Source organism: Bufo bufo, chromosome 6 (assembly GCF_905171765.1).
Source record: "Bufo bufo chromosome 6, aBufBuf1.1, whole genome shotgun sequence".
Classification (NCBI taxonomy): domain Eukaryota; kingdom Metazoa; phylum Chordata; class Amphibia; order Anura; family Bufonidae; genus Bufo; species Bufo bufo.
Window position 1 is genome coordinate 170329673 of NC_053394.1, and position 19688 is coordinate 170349360.

A 19688-nucleotide genomic window follows, 5' to 3' on the forward strand; every position below is an offset into this window, starting at 1 on the left:
CGAACCATCAGTCAGTACGTGGAGGGGTGTGCACAGGTACTGTTCCACCATGTTATTGAAATGTTGCCTCCTGCTAACACGTTCCGTATCAGGTGGTGGTGCAGTTAGCTGTGGCGTGGTGACAAAACTTTTCCACATCTCTGCCATGCTAACCCTGCCCTCAGAGGAGCTGGCCGTGACACAGATGCGTTGGCGACCTCTTGCTCCTCCTCTGCCTTCGCCTTGGGCTTCCACTTGTTCCCCTGTGACATTTGGGAATGCTGTCAGTAGCGCGTCTACCAACGTGCGCTTGTACTCGCGCATCTTACTATCACGCTCCAGTGCATGAAGTAAGGTGGGCACATTGTCTTTGCACCGTGGATCCAGCAGGGTGGCAACCCAGTAGTCCGCACACGTTAAAATGTGGGCAACTCTGCTGCCGTTGCGCAGGCACTGCAGCATGTAGTCGCTCATGTGTGCCAGGCTGCCCAGAGGTAAGGACAAGCTGTCCTCTGTGGGAGGCGTATCATCATCATCCTGCGTTTCTCCCCAGCCACGCACCAGTGATGGGCCCGAGCTGCGTTGGGTGCCATCCCGCTGTGAACCTGATTCATCCTCATCCTCCTCCACCTCCTCCTCATCCTCGTCCTCCTCGTCCTCCAGTAGTGGGCCCTGTCTGGCCACATTTGTACCTGGCCTCTGCTGTTGCAAAAAACCTCCCTCTGAGTCACTTCGAAGAGACTGGCCTGAAAGTGCTAAAAATGACCCCTCTTCCTCCTCCTCCTCCTGGGCCACCTCCTCTTCCATCATCGCCCTAAGTGTTTTCTCAACGAGACATAGAAGTGGTATTGTAACGCTGATAACGGCGTCTTCGCCACTGGCCATGTTGGTGGAGTACTCGAAACAGCGCAACAGGGCACACAGGTCTCGCATGGAGGCCCAGTCATTGGTGGTGAAGTGGTGCTGTTCCGCAGTGCGACTGACCCGTGCGTTCTGCAACTGAAACTCCACTATGGTCTGCTGCTGCTCGCACAGTCTGTCCAGCATGTGCAAGGTGGAGTTCCACCTGGTGGGCACGTCGCATATGAGGCGGTGAGCGGGAAGGCCGAAGTTACGCTGTAGCGCAGACAGGCGAGCAGCAGCAGGATGTGAACGCCGGAAGCGCGAACAGACGGCCCGCACTTTATGCAGCAGCTCTGACATGTCGGGGTAGTTGTGAATGAACTTCTGCACCACCAAATTCAGCACATGCGCCAGGCAAGGGATGTGCGTCAAATCGGCTAGTCCCAGAGCTGCAACGAGATTTCGCCCATTATCGCACACTTCCAGGCCGGGCTTGAGGCTCACCGGCAGCAATTACTCGTCGGTCTGTTGTTCTATACCCCCCCTCAACTCCTGTGCAGTGTGGGGCCTGTCCCCCAATTATATGAGTTTCAGAACGGCCTGCTGACGTTTTCCCCGGGCTGTGCTGAAGTTGGTGGTGAAGGTGTGTGGCTGACTGGATGAGCAGGTGGAAGAAGAGGAGGAGGAAGCTGAGTAGGAGGAGGAGGAGACAGGAGGCAAAGAATGTTGCCCTGCGATCCTTGGCGGCGGAAGGACGTGCGCCAAACAGCTCTCCGCCTGGGGCCCAGCCGCCACTACATTTACCCAGTGTGCAGTTAGGGAGCTATAGCGTCCCTGGCCGTGCTTACTGGTCCACGTATCTGTGGTTAGGTGGACCTTGCCACAGATGGCGTTGCGCAGTGCACACTTGATTTTATCGGATACTTGGTTGTGCAGGGAAGGCACGGCTCTCTTGGAGAAGTAGTGCCGGCTGGGAACAACATACTGTGGGACAGCAAGCGACATGAGCTGTTTGAAGCTGTCTGTGTCCACCAGCCTAAATGACAGCATTTCATAGGCCAGTAGTTTAGAAATGCTGGCATTCAGGGCCAGGGATCGAGGGTGGCTAGGTGGGAATTTACGCTTTCTCTCAAATGTTTGTGAGATGGAGAGCTGAACGCTGCCGTGTGACATGGTTGAGATGCTTGGTGACGCAGGTGGTGGTGTTGGTGGTACATCCCATGTTTGCTGGGCGGCAGGTGCCAACGTTCCTCCAGAGGCGGAGGAAGAGGCCGAGGCGGCGGCAGCAGCAGAAGAGGCCGAGGCGGCAGCAGCAGAAGAGGTAGCAGGGGGAGCCTGAGTGACTTCCTTGTTTTTAAGGTGTTTACTCCACTGCAGTTCATGCTTTGCATGCAGGTGCCTGGTCATGCAGGTTGTGCTAAGGTTCAGAACGTTAATGCCTCGCTTCAGGCTCTGATGGCACAGCGTGCAAACCACTCGGGTCTTGTCGTCAGCACATTGTTTGAAGAAGTGCCATGCCAGGGAACTCCTTGAAGCTGCCTTTGGGGTGCTCGGTCCCAGATGGCGGCGGTCAGTAGCAGGCGGAGTCTCTTGGCGGCGGGTGTTCTGCTTTTGCCCACTGCTCCCTCTTTGTCTTTTGCAAACAGAAAAAGATTGATGGTGCACTGGTGTGGTGCACCAATTGATACCTTCTGGCGCAAAAACACGACCTCGGTGGATAGATAAGAGGGTCTTTTATTGATGATAGACAATGCGTTTCGGAGTTGGTACACTCCTTATCATTCTGCCCCACTGGCAAATTCAACGAATTTGAACAATTTGTGGACCTAAATTCCTTCATCCGCAAACTAACGCTACATCGGCATTTCGAGATCCAAGCATCGAAACCCAAAATTGTACTGCAAACAATGCCAGAAAATACCACGATGGACCCAGATACAACACCAAAAGTTGTCAACACGGGGCTTAAACCTAAATCAACATTTAACCCCATATACCATAGGGGAAACCACATAGAAACCTTCTCTGCCCTGGTGACCATAGAACTCAGAACCATCAACAAAGGTCTAAACATCCCTGATAACCTCAACAAGAGGGAGAAGATAGCCCTAACGGATCTCACGAATAACGAGTCCATTGTGATCAGAAGCGCGGACAAAGGAGGAGGTATTGTGATTCAGGATAGAAGTGACTATCTGAATGAAGCGTTCAAAATCCTGGGAGATGAAGACTACTATCAGGTCATGACGGAAAATACACTAAAAGAGGACACCAAAGTACTAATCTATCTACTAGAAACTGCTGAGAAAAACCGAGTCATATCAAAAAAAGAAAAAGAATACATCCTAGTGGACCATCCAAACCTGGCTCTCTTTTACCACCTACCAAAAGTGCACAAATCTATCAATAATCCGCCGGGGAGACCCATCATCTCTGGCATCTCTTCCTTAACCTGCAATCTGTCACACTACATTGACATTTTGCTACAAAAATATGTAATGGAATTACCATCGCATCTGAAGGATTCAGCGAGTCTTATCTCCCTCCTGAAAGACATCGAATGGAAAGAGTCCTACATGTGGATAACACTCGATGTTTCAGCACTGTATTCCAACATTCCACATGCAGCGGGCATAAGTGCAATACAGCTTTTTCTCCAACAGGATGAAACTCTACCAGACCTACAAAGTCAATTCATTCTGGATGGTATAGATTTCATTCTGAGCCACAACATTTTCACCTTCGAAAATAAAATATTCAAGCAAACGAAAGGGACCGCGATGGGCACGCGTTTCGCGCCGAGCTACGCAAATCTATATATGGGTCTATTTGAGACCCAATATATTTATAACAAACACCCTTGGCACAAGCGACTGATCTTCTATAGGAGATACATCGACGACCTGTTACTAATTTGGGATGGAAATATGGAAGACGCTGCCAGTTTCACGTCTCATCTAAACAACAATACATTCAACCTCACCTTTACCGCAAATTACTCAAAGACGGCCGTAGAATATCTAGATTTGGTCATATCCTCAGAAGGAAACGTCATTAAGACCAAAACTTTTTTCAAAAAAGTTGACGGAAACAGTTATTTGGACTACCAGAGTTCCCATCACAAAAAATGGAAAAACAACATTCCATTCAGTCAGTTTAAGCACATACGCAGAAATTGTACTAAGGATGAAGATTTCAGAAACCAGAGCCAAGTAATCAAAAAAAGATTCCAAAAGAAAGGGTACCCTAGGGAAATTATAGAGGCAGCATACCAGCGAGCTGAGGGGTACACCCAAACAGAGTGTCTCACTTCATGCTCAACCAAACCAGGTGACTCAAAAGCCGCAGAAAAATTCAAATCTGCCTTCATTACGACATATAATACCAATCACAATACCTTGCGGAATACCCTCAATAAACACTGGCATATCTTACAGGCGGATCCTTTTTTGAAAAAACACATTCAACAAAAACCCCAACTAACATTCAGGAGGGCCCAAACGCTTAAAAATATTATTGCTCCAAGCCGTCTACGGGACTGCAAAAAGAACACAACAAATCCGATCTCTTTCTTCCCCCAACTACTCGGAAGTTATAAATGTGGACACTGCCGTTGCAAATGTTGCTTGAATATTTCCTCTCGGATCTCAAAATTTTCAAGCAACTCTACAGGAGAGCAATTTGAGATAAAATCCTTCTTAAATTGCTCCTCAAGCTATGTCATCTATCTATTAGAATGCTCATGCGGACTACAATACATAGGCCGCACCACCCAAGCATTGAGAGAAAGGATCAATAACCACCGTTGGAATATTTCAAATGGTTACACCAAACATGGTGTGTCCAGACATTTCCTCCAGGTCCATAATAAAGACCCAACAAACCTCTCCATAACTCCAATTGAACAAATTCCGGTTACCCACTCAAACAGATTCCAGAAATTGAGACGGAAAGAAATGTTTTGGATTTTCAAAATGCAAACCATAGAACCTTACGGTTTAAACGAATCACTGGAGAGTAACTGTTTTTGACCAGTCCTTTTCCAACCACTAGCTCTGGGTCATGCATTTTTCCTTATCAGCCCACTGCCTTATCAGCTATGCTCCAATCACTTCACATCACCCGTAGCCCCTACCATCACCACACTACACGTCCTCTACCACCAATTTCCCCAGCTGCCACTTGCCATCCACCTCATACCTCTTGTCGACATACCCTTTACATAGGATCATTTCCCTTCAGCACACAGCCCTCCTGCCATCATCCCTTACCCCCAATCACCCATATATACCCACGTACCCATACACCAGTTCCATCCCACTGGCTCAGCCCCCTACCAGTCCCTCTATGTTGTATAATCACCCCTACACCAGTTATCTATATATCAGGGCAATATAAATGCTCCCCCATTCCAATTGTGCCCACCCCACCAGTATTCACACTTACATGTCCATCCAATCATATATTTCCCTTATCATCCAGTCCACCACTGCCCAACACTCTCAGTCACATCACCCAACCAGCCCTTAGCCTCCAAACCACCCCACACCACTTCCCCCCCCCTTTCATTTCCCCCATCTAGCTATCACCCCTTTTTGGTATGTTCCCTGAGAGCGATCCCTTCCCTGTGGCTTAGAGAGCCAACATCCCACACAGCGCTCGGCGCATGCGCTGTTCACAAAGACAGCTCCGGGCCGACAGACTGAACAGCTGTCAATCCCAAACTCCGCCCCCCTCCCTCCTGCTCTTCTGAGCGCGCCTTCCAGCAGGCGTGCAAGGCCGCGCTCCAAGCCCCAGCACGGACCCGACAGGTAAGAACAGCAGCCATGTGCTCCACATCTCCTCATGCCCACCTTGTTAATTCAAATCATTTTAGGCTCACTCCCCAGTTGTGCCGTTCCGGTCGGCACTGTCTGTATCCTACAGTGGTTTGAACCATCTGTACATCAACCGCTGCATCTCCCCCATCCATTCAGGCTATTGTATTATGACTTATTCAGCTATTTATTCATCCATTGGTTATTTTTCCTTCCTATTGTTTGAATCAATGTGGGACCGGCAATCCCAGTCTCATTTGGTTGCCCTGGCCATGCTTTTCACTATACATGGTTGTGATGTGGGCACATCTGTGTACATGCTTATATCTCCTGTGTCCATTATGCCTGTGCAGGTGTGGGCACATCTGTTTGTATATGTACATGCTTGTTACTATTGTTATTATGCACGTATAGATTTCCAGACTCCATGCCAAACTAGGATACATCTTATTGATGTGTATACACAGCGATCCGACCACTATTAATGAAGCCACTATCAGCTATACCATCACATTTGTGGTATTGTTTATGATAACCATCGTTATTGATTTATATATGATATATACCACCATATCTATGGCACTCCAGCCTATTTTAATTAATTAATTTTTTATTTCCATCAGTGGCTCCAGCCCTATATTTAATTACACATGCGGCCACGCATGCGCTTGCATGTGTGTTTGCATGCATCCCCCCATATACACACATTTCTCCATGCATTTTATTTTATTTTAATTTCACGTCATAATATTAATTTACTATACTATCAACTTTTTACCCGTTCTCATTTGTGTTATCATCTATGTGTGGACAATTTTAATTTCTCCAAACGACGCATTTTAGTGCTCTTGCTCTTTGTTTTATTTGACTTGTATATGTGCACAGATTCCTACGTGCACATCTACTCCTAATCCATTTTTAACACGTGTATACATTTTTTATATAATTTCTTTTACTTTTATTCTGTACCAAAAAACCTCCACCCCTTTAAACCTGTGATTTCCTAGACTTGAAAAAGGAGTGTACCAACTCCGAAACGCGTTGTCTATCATCAATAAAAGACCCTCTTATCTATCCACCGAGGTCGTGTTTTTGCGCCAGAAGGTATCAATTGGTGCACCACACCAGTGCACCATCAATCTTTTTCTGTTTGCAATATATATCACTCCTCTGGAGCTTAGGCTACTCCACCGACGAGGACTGAGAAGATACCGGCTGCACCGACCCCTTGTTCTCACGAGTGTTGTGCCTACGTATGCACAACACCAAAAGGTGAGCATAAATTTCGATGTCTTGATTTCATATCTTTAATTGAACCTATTACCCTATGAGCGCCTTCCCATCTTTTTTCGCCACTATCTTTGTCTTTTGCTACGCTGTTGGCTCGGTCTCACCACTGCCTCTTCCTCCGAACTGTGAAAGTCAGTGGCACGACCTTCATTCCATGTGGGGTCTAGGACCTCATCGTTCCCTGAATCGTCTTCCACCCAGTCTTGATCCCTGACCTCCTGTTCAGTCTGCACACTGCAGAAAGACGCAGCAGTTGGCACCTGTGTTTCGTCATCATCAGAGACGTGCTGAGGTGGTATCCCCATGTCCTCATCATCAGGAAACATAAGTGATTGTGCGTTAGTGCATTCTATCTCTTCCACCTCTGGGGAAGGGCTAGGTGGATGCCCTTGCGAAACCCTGCCAGCAGAGTCTTCAAACAGCATAAGAGACTGCTGCATAACTTGAGGCTCAGACAGTTTCCCTGATATGCATGGGGGTGATGTAACAGACTGATGGGCTTGGTTTTCATGCGCTATCTGTGCCCTTTCTGCAGAAGACTGGGTGGGAGATAATGTGAACGTGCTGGATGCACTGTCGGCCACCCAATTGACTAATGCCTGTACCTGCTCAGGCCTTACCATCCTTAGAACGGCATTGGGCCCCACCAAATATCCCTGTAAATTCTGGTGGCTACTGGGACCTGAGGTAGTTGGTACACTAGGACGCGTGGCTGTGGCAGAACGGCCACTTCCTCTCCCAGCACCAGAGGGTCCACTAACACCACCACGACCATGTCCGCGTCCCTTACTAGATGTTTTCCTCATTGTTACCGTTCACCTCAATAAGAAAATATTATTCGGGCCAATGTATTGAATTCAAAATCAGGCCTTTTTTTACAGACACCTAACACTATCTGCCTATCTATTTAGGTACCGTATTACACTAATACAGGCACACCAGTAATGACAGATTTAGCTGAATACAAATTTGAGGCCTATTATTTAGGCGCTGGGTGACAGGTATACGTTTACGGACAGAATTAGACTTGGAGCTGCACTGTAGCGTGTGTGTGAAGTTCTTGAGAATGACCCTATCAGCACCTTGAATCTAATCTACCCTTTTAGGGATAGATTTAAAGTAGGCCTGATACAGCAGAAACCACTAATTTTGAGAATTACAAAATTGGGAATTGTTTTTCATCCCAGAACAAAAACTGTGCTTTGTTGGACATTAAATAACTTGACCAGCTAAAACAGTAATGACAGATTTGGATGAATATAAATGTGAGGCCTATTTTTTAGGCGCTGGGTGACAGGTATACGTTTAATCACAGAATTAGACTTGGATCTGCACTGTAGCGTGTGTGTGAAGTTCTTGAGAATGACCCTATCAGCACCTTGAATCTAATCTACCCTTTTAGGGATAGATTTAAAGTAGGCCTGATACAGCAGAAACCACTAATTTTGAGAATTGCAAAATTGGGAATTGTTTTTCAACCCAGAACAAAAACTGTGCTTTGACGGACACTAAATAACTTGACCAGCTAAAACAGTAATGACAGATTTGGATAAATATAAATGTGAGGCCTATTTTTTAGGCGCTGGGTGACAGGCTCAACTTGCCCCTGATGTAGTATATGGCCAAAAAATAACCACACTATTGATGGTTAAATGCACTTGGGGGACAGGCTCAGCTTGCCCCTGATGTAGTATATGGCCAAAAAATAACCACACTATTGATGGTTAAATGCACTTGATGAAAGCTTGACCCTGATGTAGGATATAGCAAAAAATAACCACACTATTGATGGTTAAATGTACTTGGTGGCAGCTTGTGCTGGCGCACCACATGCCACAAAATGGCCGCCGATCACCCCAGAAAAAAGTGACTGAAAAACGCTCTGGGCAGCCTAAAAACACTGAGCAATTGAATAGCAGCAGTTCAATGATCCACAGCTGTAGATCGATCACTGAATGAAGTCTTTTGGAGGAGTTAATCACGAACTTCAAGTTATCAATTTGTCTAAACGTGCACTTTCTACCACAGAGATGGGGCTTCTCAAGAGAGGACTCTCATTTGTACCCTTTCAAAAATTTAATTTATTCAACTGGGTGAAAGATTTGCAGCTTTTTGCACGTAGATTAAAATGGAGAAAGTTTTTTAAAATCCATGACAAGAGAAGATGTCATGAGCTGGGTATCGAGGTAGAGGATTTGCAGGATGTCCAGCTGTTGGCAGGATTATCTGAAGAGGGTGATAGAATGATAGGGGATGGTCCATTTACGGATCTGAGAAATCCATCCAAAATATTTCCCCCGGTCAGTGATAGTACCCCAATTGATACCTTCCTACATGTAGTCACACAGGACCTCCAAAAACTAGAGGATATACCCCTGGGAAGGGATAACCTGACATCAGCTGAGAGACAATCCTTGGAGGTACTTGAGAGGGATACGTCTATTGTTATCAAGCCCTCAGACAAAGGAGGCAACATTGTCGTGATGGAGCAGGAGGACTATCGTCTAATGTGTCTCCGCTTACTTGAGGACCCTAAAACCTATAGACGTCTCTCAACCAACCCTACCTCTATATTCAGGCATGAGCTTGCGACTTTGTTGAATCAGGCTTTTGATGACAGGCTAATCAGCAAAAATGAACTGGCTTACTTGCTTCCTACAGCCCCAGTTGTAGACACATTTTATAGTCTGCCCAAACTGCACAAATCAGGACCAGTGCTGACGGGCAGACCCATCGTCTCGGGCATAGGCGGTCTCACTGCGAATGTGAGCATGTATTTGGACATCATTTTGCGTCCATTTGTGACGTCATTACCGTCCTATGCCCGAGACACGATGGATGTGCTACAACGGCTGGATGGGATTCAGTGTGAGGAAGGTGTTCTCCTCACTAGTTTGGATGTTGAGGCCTTGTACAGCTCTATACCCCATGACTCTGGGTGTAGGGCTGTCGAGGCCTTCATCCAACAGAGAGGTGAACATTGTCGCCGGCATAACATCTTCCTTTTACAATTGTTGGATTTTGTCCTCAAACACAACGTCTTTCTCTTTGATCAACACATCTACCACCAGCTCAGGGGCGTCGCAATGGGCAGTCCCTGTGCCCCGACGTTTGCCAATCTATACCTGGGCTGGTGGGAGAGGGAAGTTGTGTTTGGTGATGATATGGAGCAGTATACATCTTGTGTGCAAATGTGGATTAGGTACATTGATGATGTGCTGATACTGTGGAAAGGGACACGAGAACACTTTAAGGCATTTGTGGCGGCACTAAATGTGAATCAGATGGGGTTATTTTTTACATCCGAAGTACAAGAACAACAGATTGCGTTTTTGGATTTGATGATCTCCATTGGCACCGACAGAAAAATTACCACTAACCTATTTAGGAAGAAAACCTCGACCAATAATCTCCTACATTGGGAAAGTGGTCACCCCCTGGCCCTAAAAAGAGGTATCCCGAAGGGACAGTACCTTAGGGCCAGGAGGAATTGTTCGGAGCTAGGTGATTTTAGAGCCGCTGCATCTGACCTTAGAGGTCGATTCACCAATTGGGGGTATCCACAATATACTCTGAAACAAGCGTTCCATCACTCTATGAGTACAGCTCGCACCCAACTCTTGGTTCCAAAACCAAGAAGCATCGAAGACCTTACGCCTAGAATTGTCGCAACGTTTGATAAGGCTCACAAAAATGTTCGTGACATTTTACAAAATCATTGGTCCATATTGCAATCTGACCCAGATATTGGGGGATCAATTCCGGATTATCCTTCAATTACGTACCGACGTAGTTCTAATCTACGTGACCACTTGGTACACAGTTTATACACACAACCTAAGTCTGAAACCTGGTTGAAAAATACCCTAAAGGGCACTTTTCCCTGTGGTTCATGTATTATGTGCAGGAACGTCCTGAGAGGCGGATTCTTTACCAGCCATACAACAGGAAAAAGGTTCGTTCATCAGATGTACTTCTATGGGTATTGTGTATTTGATCAGTTGCCAATGTGGGTCACAATACGTCGGTAAAACAAGGCGTGAACTGAGACGTAGGTTTGGCGAACATATGTCTGATATCCGGAATAAACGGGACACATCAGTGGCACGCCACGTATGTGAGATGCATGACGGTGACCCTGGTGTGTTGAAAGTACAGGGGATTGAACAGGTACAGATATCAATCCGTGGAGGTGATATCGACATACCCCTATTACGAAAAAAAGCAATGTGGACCTATAAGTTGCAGACAGTTCAACCACAAGGGTTAAATGAGGCCATATAATTTGCCAGTTTCATCTAATGTAGTAGCTACACCATCTACATGAGGATGTGTTTCATCTTATATTAGAATCTTCTATATGCTGCTTCATGATATTACGTTTTTTTCCATTTTTTTCCATTTTTTCTCTACTTTTTCTTTTGATGTAGCTGTGCATACATTGATAGGCATTCATGTACACTGGTCATACACCTCACATGTTCAGATGTGTGTGTATATATTGATAGGTACGCTGGCCATATATCCTATATGCTCAGCTGTGATCCAGCTATTTATGTATCTGGGCATTTGTTTTGTGTACACTGGTCAGCTGCATACTACAGTGACACTATCAGAGTTTATTGTTGTATCGGGTTGCCCCTCCCCGCTGGTCACATGTGATCAGATGGGGATCGGTACCTACTTTTTCTGGCTAACACATATTCCGATGGATCGCTGCCATTGGACACGCTTGGGATCAGGTGACAGTATGAGGGCCGCGATCTTCATTCCCCCTTCTACTGCGCTTAGCGTCATATGTTCCAGGAAGGGTAAGAATCATGACGGCATCGGCCGGTCAGAGGGCGGAGCTATCGAGCCCGCCCCTCACCTCTGATTGGAGATGCTCTTGGCACACCCCTCCTGATAGGCGGGGCTTTGGCCATATGAACTCGGCGTTGTATCGGCCGCGCGCGGCCATCACAGCGCCAAAGCCATAGCACACCACAGTGCGGCTTATTGTCTTGACACAGTCATTAAATAGCTCCTGAAGATACATGACAATTACAAGTCACGGTGAAACGCGTAGAGCTGTTGCTTATCACGTGGACACGGCTCTCTAGGCAGGGTTGCACTTGCTGCAGTATTCTATCCTATAGCCTTAGAGTGTGTATGTGATGTATGGATGGTAGCCAAAATATACTGGCTACAGGTGTGTGGATGGAGCCAAAATATACTGGCTATGAGTGACTGCAATAAGCCATAATCACTGGCTGCGGATATATGGTTCACTTATATACTGGCCGCAGGCTACACATATAGACTAGCCTGGACTCCTATATAGTATAAGGATATTTATTAGTCCATTGAGATTTCAATTTGGTATACCAGGGAGATCTCTAGTATCCAGCTATTTGTGACCCAACCACTAGGTGGCATAACCATATCTGCATACAATCATTAGGGTCACTGCAATACACACATGTGTGTCCATTCACATCGGTTTCCGTGCCCTTTACTCTGACTTGCTTTTTCATAGCAACTACCAGCTAGCAAGTTGAGGTTCTAGCCCAGTCTCGTAACTGCACAGAGGAGTTATTTGTTTCCCCTCCCTGTGCAGCTTGGAGATTGGTTGCCTGATGGTCACAGACAGTGACATATAGGCTTTTTTGCCCCTTTTAAACAGACTTTTAATAAAGGTTTTGTTTCTTTAATTTTAACGTTCATCAGGCTGTGATATTATTAGTATTTTGGAACATCTACTTATTCAAATTTATTTAGTGTGAAGGAGTTAATCACTGCCTAATCTCTCCCTAACGGCGCAGCTGCAACCTCTCTCTACATTTGTATCAGCAGAGTGACGTGCAGCGCTACGTGACCCAAGCTTATATAGAGGCTGGGTCACATGCTGCACTGGCCAATCACAGCCATGCCAATAGTAGGCAAGGCTGTGATGGCCTCTTGGGGCCAGTAGTATGATGCTTGTTGATTGGCTGCTTTGCAGCCTTTCAAAAAGCGCCAAGAAAGCGCCGAACACCGAACACCGAACTCCGAACTCCGAACTCAAACCCGGACTTTTATGAAAATGTTCGGGTTCGGGTCCGTGTCACGGACACCCCAAAATTCGGTACGAACCCGAACTATACAGTTCGGGTTCGCTCATCCCTAGTTTTTATATCATTAATGGTTTCTTCTTCCTATAATATAATATATATGATTCCAGTGACATTTAGAGTCATATGCAGTTGTAAGATCAACACCTATCTTGCATTCGTAACTCACATATCCATTTATGGTATCGGGGGCTGTTCATACACAGCGGTTTTCAAGCCGGTATCATTGTCTTAGGATTTTTCCAGGAGTTATGTTTTTACATTGTCCTACAGTTATGGTTTTATATTTCATGTATTATCTACCATCTTCAATGCTATAATGGACAGCTTCAGTTTGTCCCTTTTTATCAATTAGCAGTATATGTTTTGCCATGTCAGGGGTGTTAGATTTGATACGTGGAAACATAGGGGTTAATTGGTTTTGTTTCTAGCGGTTTTCCCTTTTTTTTTTTTCCTCTTCTTTTTCCACCCCTCCCCTCTACCCTTCCCCCGCTGAACAAACCTATTTAACCACAGGTGTCAGTCCACGTCACTAGGTTATGATTAAGAACTTCTGAGTTTGAAACATGTTAACCTGTGGTGGAGGGTGGTGAAGATTGAAGTATGTACTTTTATACCGATCTACAATAAAGACGATCAACCTTGATGGATGCTGGAGAATGCTCTATTCTTTTCTGATACCACTGCTATACCTAGTAGACAGGTAAAAAAATGTCATTAATAGTGTTGATCACGAATATTCGAATTTCGAATTTTTATCGCGAATATAGGTACTTCGAATATTTTGAATATAGTTATGTATATTCGTAATTTCGAATATTCGAATTTATTTATTTATTTATTTAATTTTTTTTGATTTTTTTTTTTTTTTTATCAGTACACATGATCCCTCACTGCTTCTATCTTGTGGGCCAATAAAAAGGCTGCAATATACACTCACCTAAAGAATTATTAGGAACACCATACTAATACGGTGTTGGACCCCCTTTTGCCTTCAGAACTGCCTTAATTCTACGTGGCATTGATTCAACATGGTGCTGATAGCATTCTTTAGAAATGTTGGCCCATATTGATAGGATAGCATCTTGCAGTTGATGGAGATTTGAGGGATGCACATCCAGGGCACGAAGCTCCCGTTCCAGCACATCCCAAAGATGCTCTATTGGGTTGAGATCTGTGACTGTGGGGGCCATTTAGTACAGTGAACTCATTGTCATGTTCAAGAAACCAATTTGAAATGATTCGAGCTTTGTGACATGGTGCATTATCCTGCTGGAAGTAGCCATCAGAGGATGGGTACATGGTGGTCATGAAGGGATGGACATGGTCAGAAACAATGCTCAGGTAGCCCGTGCATTTAAACGATGCCCAATTGCACTAAGGGGCCTAAAGTGTGCCCAGAAAACATCCCCCACACCATTACACCACCACCACCAGCCTGCACAGTGGTAACAAGGCATGATGGATACATGTTCTCATTCTGTTTACGCCAAATTCGGACTTTACCATTTGAATGTCTCAACAGAAATCGAGACTCAATCAGACCAGGCAACATTTTTCCAGTCTTTAACAGTCCAATTTTGGTGAGCTTGTGCAATTGTAGCCTCTTTTTCCTGTTTGTAGTGAGATGAGTGGTACCCGGTGGGTTCTTCTGCTGTTGTAGCCCATCCGCCTCAAGGTTGTGCGTGTTGTGGCTTCACAAATGCTTTGCTGCATACCTCGGTTGTAACGAGTGGTTATTTCAGTCAACGTTGCTCTTCTATCAGCTTGAATCAGTCGGCCCATTCTCCTCTGACCTCTAGCATCCACAAGCATTTTCACCCACAGGACTGCCGCATACTGGATGTTTTTCCCTTTTCACACCATTCTTTGTAACCCTAGAAATGGTTGTGCGTGAAAATCCCAGTAACTGAGCAGATTGTGAAATACTCAGACCGGCCCGTCTGGCACCAACAACCATGCCACACTCAAAATTGCTTAAATCACCTTTCTTTCCCATTCTGACATTCAGTTTGTAGTTCAGGAGATTGTCTTGACCAGGACCACCCCCCTAATTGCATTGAAGCAACTGCCATGTGATTGGTTGACTAGATAATTGCATTAATGAGAAATAGAACAGGTGTTCCTAATAATTCTTTAGGTGAGTGACTTGACTTTAGGAGTAGTAGTGTTTGCGAATTTTGCTCTATATTAGTTTTTTTTTAATATTCGCTATATTGCTATATATTCTTGTTTTAGAATATTACGAATATTCGAAAAAACTAAGTTATAGCAATATCTCGAATATTCGAAAAAAATCTAATATAGAGCAATTTAGCTAATATAGTGATATAATCTTCTTTGTCTAATAGTTGTAAGTTGAAAATTCGCAATAAAAATTTGAATCCGAAAATTAGAATTATGAAAATTCGCATATTACACAATCATTACCTTTCCGATTTTTCGAGTAAAAAAAAAAGCGAATTTTCGAATTTGCGAATATTCGACGAATATTCTACAAAATATTTGCGAAATATCGCAAATTCGAATACGACCCCTGCCGCTCATCACTACTGATAGCCATGGGCTGCAGGTGCCAACACTGATCTTTCAGCAGGGGACTGGGTGGGATACAATGTGAAGGAACTGTGAAGGAACTGGAGGCACTGTCAGCCACTATCGCCTGTACGTGTTCTGGCCTCACCATTCGTAGAGCAGCATTCGGGCCTACCAAATAATGCTGAAGGTTATGTCACCTACTCGCACCTGAGGAAGGTGTTTTTTACTTGTGCGTGTAGCTGGCACAGATCGACCACGTCCTTTCCCTGCAACAGGAGCTCCACCAACACCAGCAGCACCACGACCAGGGCCACGTCCCTTATTTGACGCTCTACTCATTCTTTGAGTTCACCCACCAAACTAACAGATGGTTTATGTCAGGTGACATCGTAACCGCCAATAGTCAACAATTAAGTTCACTGACAGTAAGGCTGTGCCGGTGTTATAAAGAGAAAACATTTCTTGAGGTTACACAACAGTGTGACAGTTGAATTTAATACAATAACTTCACGGTCACAAAAAATTTGAATTTGTCAACCAACAATGTAACAGCAGTATTTAACGGTTTTAGTGAACTGTCAGAAATGCAGCGCAGGCCAAAAAATTTACTTTCTAGCACAAAAAATGGGAATTTGTCAACCGACAATGTAACAGCAGTATTTACTGGTTTTATTTGACTGTCAGATATGCAATGTCGGTGTCAGAAAGAGAAAAAATCGCTTTAGGTCACACAAATATGTGACAGACTAATGTAATTGAATTCTTTTCACTGGCAGGTATGCACTGCAGGCAGCAGGGGTACTTGACCGCCAAAAAAAGGGAATTTGTCCCCCTGGAATCTAACAGATGGATTTAATGAATAGATTTTCCCTGTCAGATATTCAGCACAGGGGTACTTCACAAAAAAAAAAAAAGTGAATATTCGCTCAACCCTAATTATAACTTAACATGAACAATGGTTATAATTGCAAACACCAGATGTCACTCTCCTTACGCACTGGTCTCCTAAGGTTATGGCCACACAGTCAGGTTTCTGCATGAAGTTTTAGAATTCAAAATCAGGAGTCGATCATAAAAGGTGAGAAAGTATAGAGGACATATACTACTTTAATTTTTTTAATTCACTCCTCATTTTTGCTTCCAAAGCTGTATGCAAAAACTTGATCGTGTGGCCGTACCCTCAGTGAGGCAGCAATGAAGATGTCTGTATTTATCACCACACCTTTCTCTCCATATGGTGCAGTACCACACAATCTGCACCGTCAACCAATGCACACATCAAGTTTTGGCATGCCTTCCACACGACACGCAGCGTTAGAGGGTCAACTCTCTTGGTTTTCCAGGGCGTTACCAGGGCTTTGGCCCCCTCTCCCATGCACCCAGTGACCCCAGGCATCCCTCCACTCATTTATATCCACATCCACACGATTCAGGTACAGTTGAACAGCTACCTGCACTGTCATAACAAGGAACCCGACAAGGTAGCAGAATATTGAAAATAATGGAAGCAGTAAAAAAATTATTCATGCCATCTGTGATGAAGAGTCTTGACAGTGCCTCAGATGCAGGTGTTAACGAAGCCTAACATGACTGTGCAGGTAATCAGTCACCCCCATCAATCAATGAGCACTCTTGCTGTCTGAATGTCAAATATGGGGCTCTTTTTTTCCAGAAACACCACTTGCTCATCTAATCACCCTAATTAGGCCATTCCATTAACACCACGAGCCAGACATTTACCAGCGTCCAGATCAGAGTGTCAAATTAGTTGCACCACACACAAAGATATCAATAAAATTTACATTTTAGACTGTCCCTTTTCTGTCCATACGGAATCTTTAGTGTATAATATGTGGACCACTTCTCTAGTGATAATCACTACATGCTGCAGTAATAGAGATAACTATTATCACTATCTCTGACAGATGGAAAAGGTTTCTGTCAGTCAGAAAAGACATTTTGTCTCATTAACGGTTGCCATAAATGACTGTTTTCAATTAGTTTACACAACAAACCAGTATGACAAATCAGGGCATCCTAGTAAAATACAATTTATTTTAGTATAATCCTGTAAATTGTATAAAGAACATTTAGGCCTAGTTCACACGTCTGTGATTTGGTCAGTGTTTGATCAATGATTTCCATCAGTGATTGTGAGCCAGATCTTTCTCTTATACCTCATCTTAGAAGCCATACAGTGACATTCACCGCACATTGGCAAGAAATGTAAACATTTTACATATATGTGTTTTTATACCGGACTTTAGTTTACTACGTTATTCCATCCTCTTCTTTTGTGGTATACACAGTCTGACCCCAGCCTAAGAAGAGTCTTATGTATACTTACTGCTGTAGGGCTAGTACAAGCACCATGTTAACTTTTGCAGATGTCAGGGCCCAGTAGGCTTGAGGGGCCTATGTCTGTCAGGATAACATACGATATACTTGAAGGTGGTTTAGATAGGGGCACACTGAGATTCTACCACCCATGGACAAAAATACAACCAAAATTGACCCTGTAGATATGACTCAGAAAGTGAATTGAATGTGTGAATGGTAAAATATTCCCTCCCCCCCAAAAAAATGTATACAATATTTTGCTGTTAATTCAACCAGAAAAACACAATATAAAATTGTAGTAACTTTTAATGTGCTAAACTCAATGGGTAACATGGATTAAAAGAACAAAACTGACATTTCAACCAATTATATTGCATTATTCATTAATCGAGAGCAGTTCAAGATTTTTAAGTTGAGATGGTTACGATGGGCATCAAGATTGACAAACAGAGCATCATACAAATTATTAAAATATGCTCAAAATAAATTCCTGCAGATAAAGTTAACATACAGGAAATGGAAACTGATATAATACAATACATTAACACTGATACGAGAGCAGGTCAAAATACTAGATCCCAGCAGGATACAGAAAAGACACCTTCATGTATTACTTTGGATTGATTGTATCCTGTTGATAACTAATATTTTAACCTGCCCTTGTATCATTGAGTAAATCAGGGCTGGAGCAGGCCACAGCTGAGCAGAGGATTAGGTGTGAGTGGGGTAAGGCTACTTTCACACTTGCGGCAGTGTGATCCGGCAAGCAGTTCCATTGTCGGAACTGCCTGCCGGATCCGCCGATCTGGATGTGTCTGAAAGCATTTGTGAATTGCTCTCCATTCAGAATGCATGGGGATTTGTGAATTGCTCTCCATTCAGAATGCACGGGGATAAAAAATGATCAGTTCTTTCCGGTATAGAGCTCCTGTGACGGAACTCTATACCGGAAAAGAAAAACGCTAGTGTGAAAGTACCCTAAGGCAGAAATAGTAAGGAGGAGAAAGAGCGGGGAGGCAGAAGTCAGCTCAGCAGGAGGGGCCTACAAGAAGAGAGGTGGGGACTGTTGGTCAGGGAAATCTGTTTAGGAAGGGGTCTGTACCTGATTTAAGCAAGATCTTCGTAGGCAGTGAGCTGCCCACCCACCTGCCCTGTTGATGGTTGCACTGTGGCCAGGGGTGAGGATCTTAGGTGGTTTGAACATTTATCTCATCACAGTAGTTGACAGGAAGGAGGACCGTGTAGACAATTATTAAAGGAGTTTTCCAGGTTCCTGATATTGATGATCTATAATCAGGAAAGGTCATTACCCTGCACCCCCGCAGATCAGCTGTTCACGGTGCTAGAACTAGATCTTGAATGGAGCAAGAAGCAGACTGTGTAGACCAGGGATGCCTAACCTGCAGCCCTCCAGTTGTTGCAAAACTACACCTCCCAGTATGCCTGGCCAACCTACAGCTATTAGGGCATGCTGGGAGTTGAAGTTTTGCAACAGCTGAAGGACCGCAGGATGAGCATCCCTGGTGTAGACAGTCTAGTGGCCATGATGGGTCATAGCAGGTCATCTCCCATTCAGCTGATCAGTGTGGATGTGGAGTGTCGGACCCTCACCAATCAGATAGTAATGATCTATCCTGAGAATAGGTTATCAATAACAGGAGCCTGGAAAGCCCCTTTATATGTTGTATTTGGTGGCCCATCAGAGTCCAGTATGGAAGCCCCATCTTTAAGCCTGGTAAACAGTTATAGAGAAAATGGTGTGGCTCCTCTCAGAGAGGAGAAGTGAGAA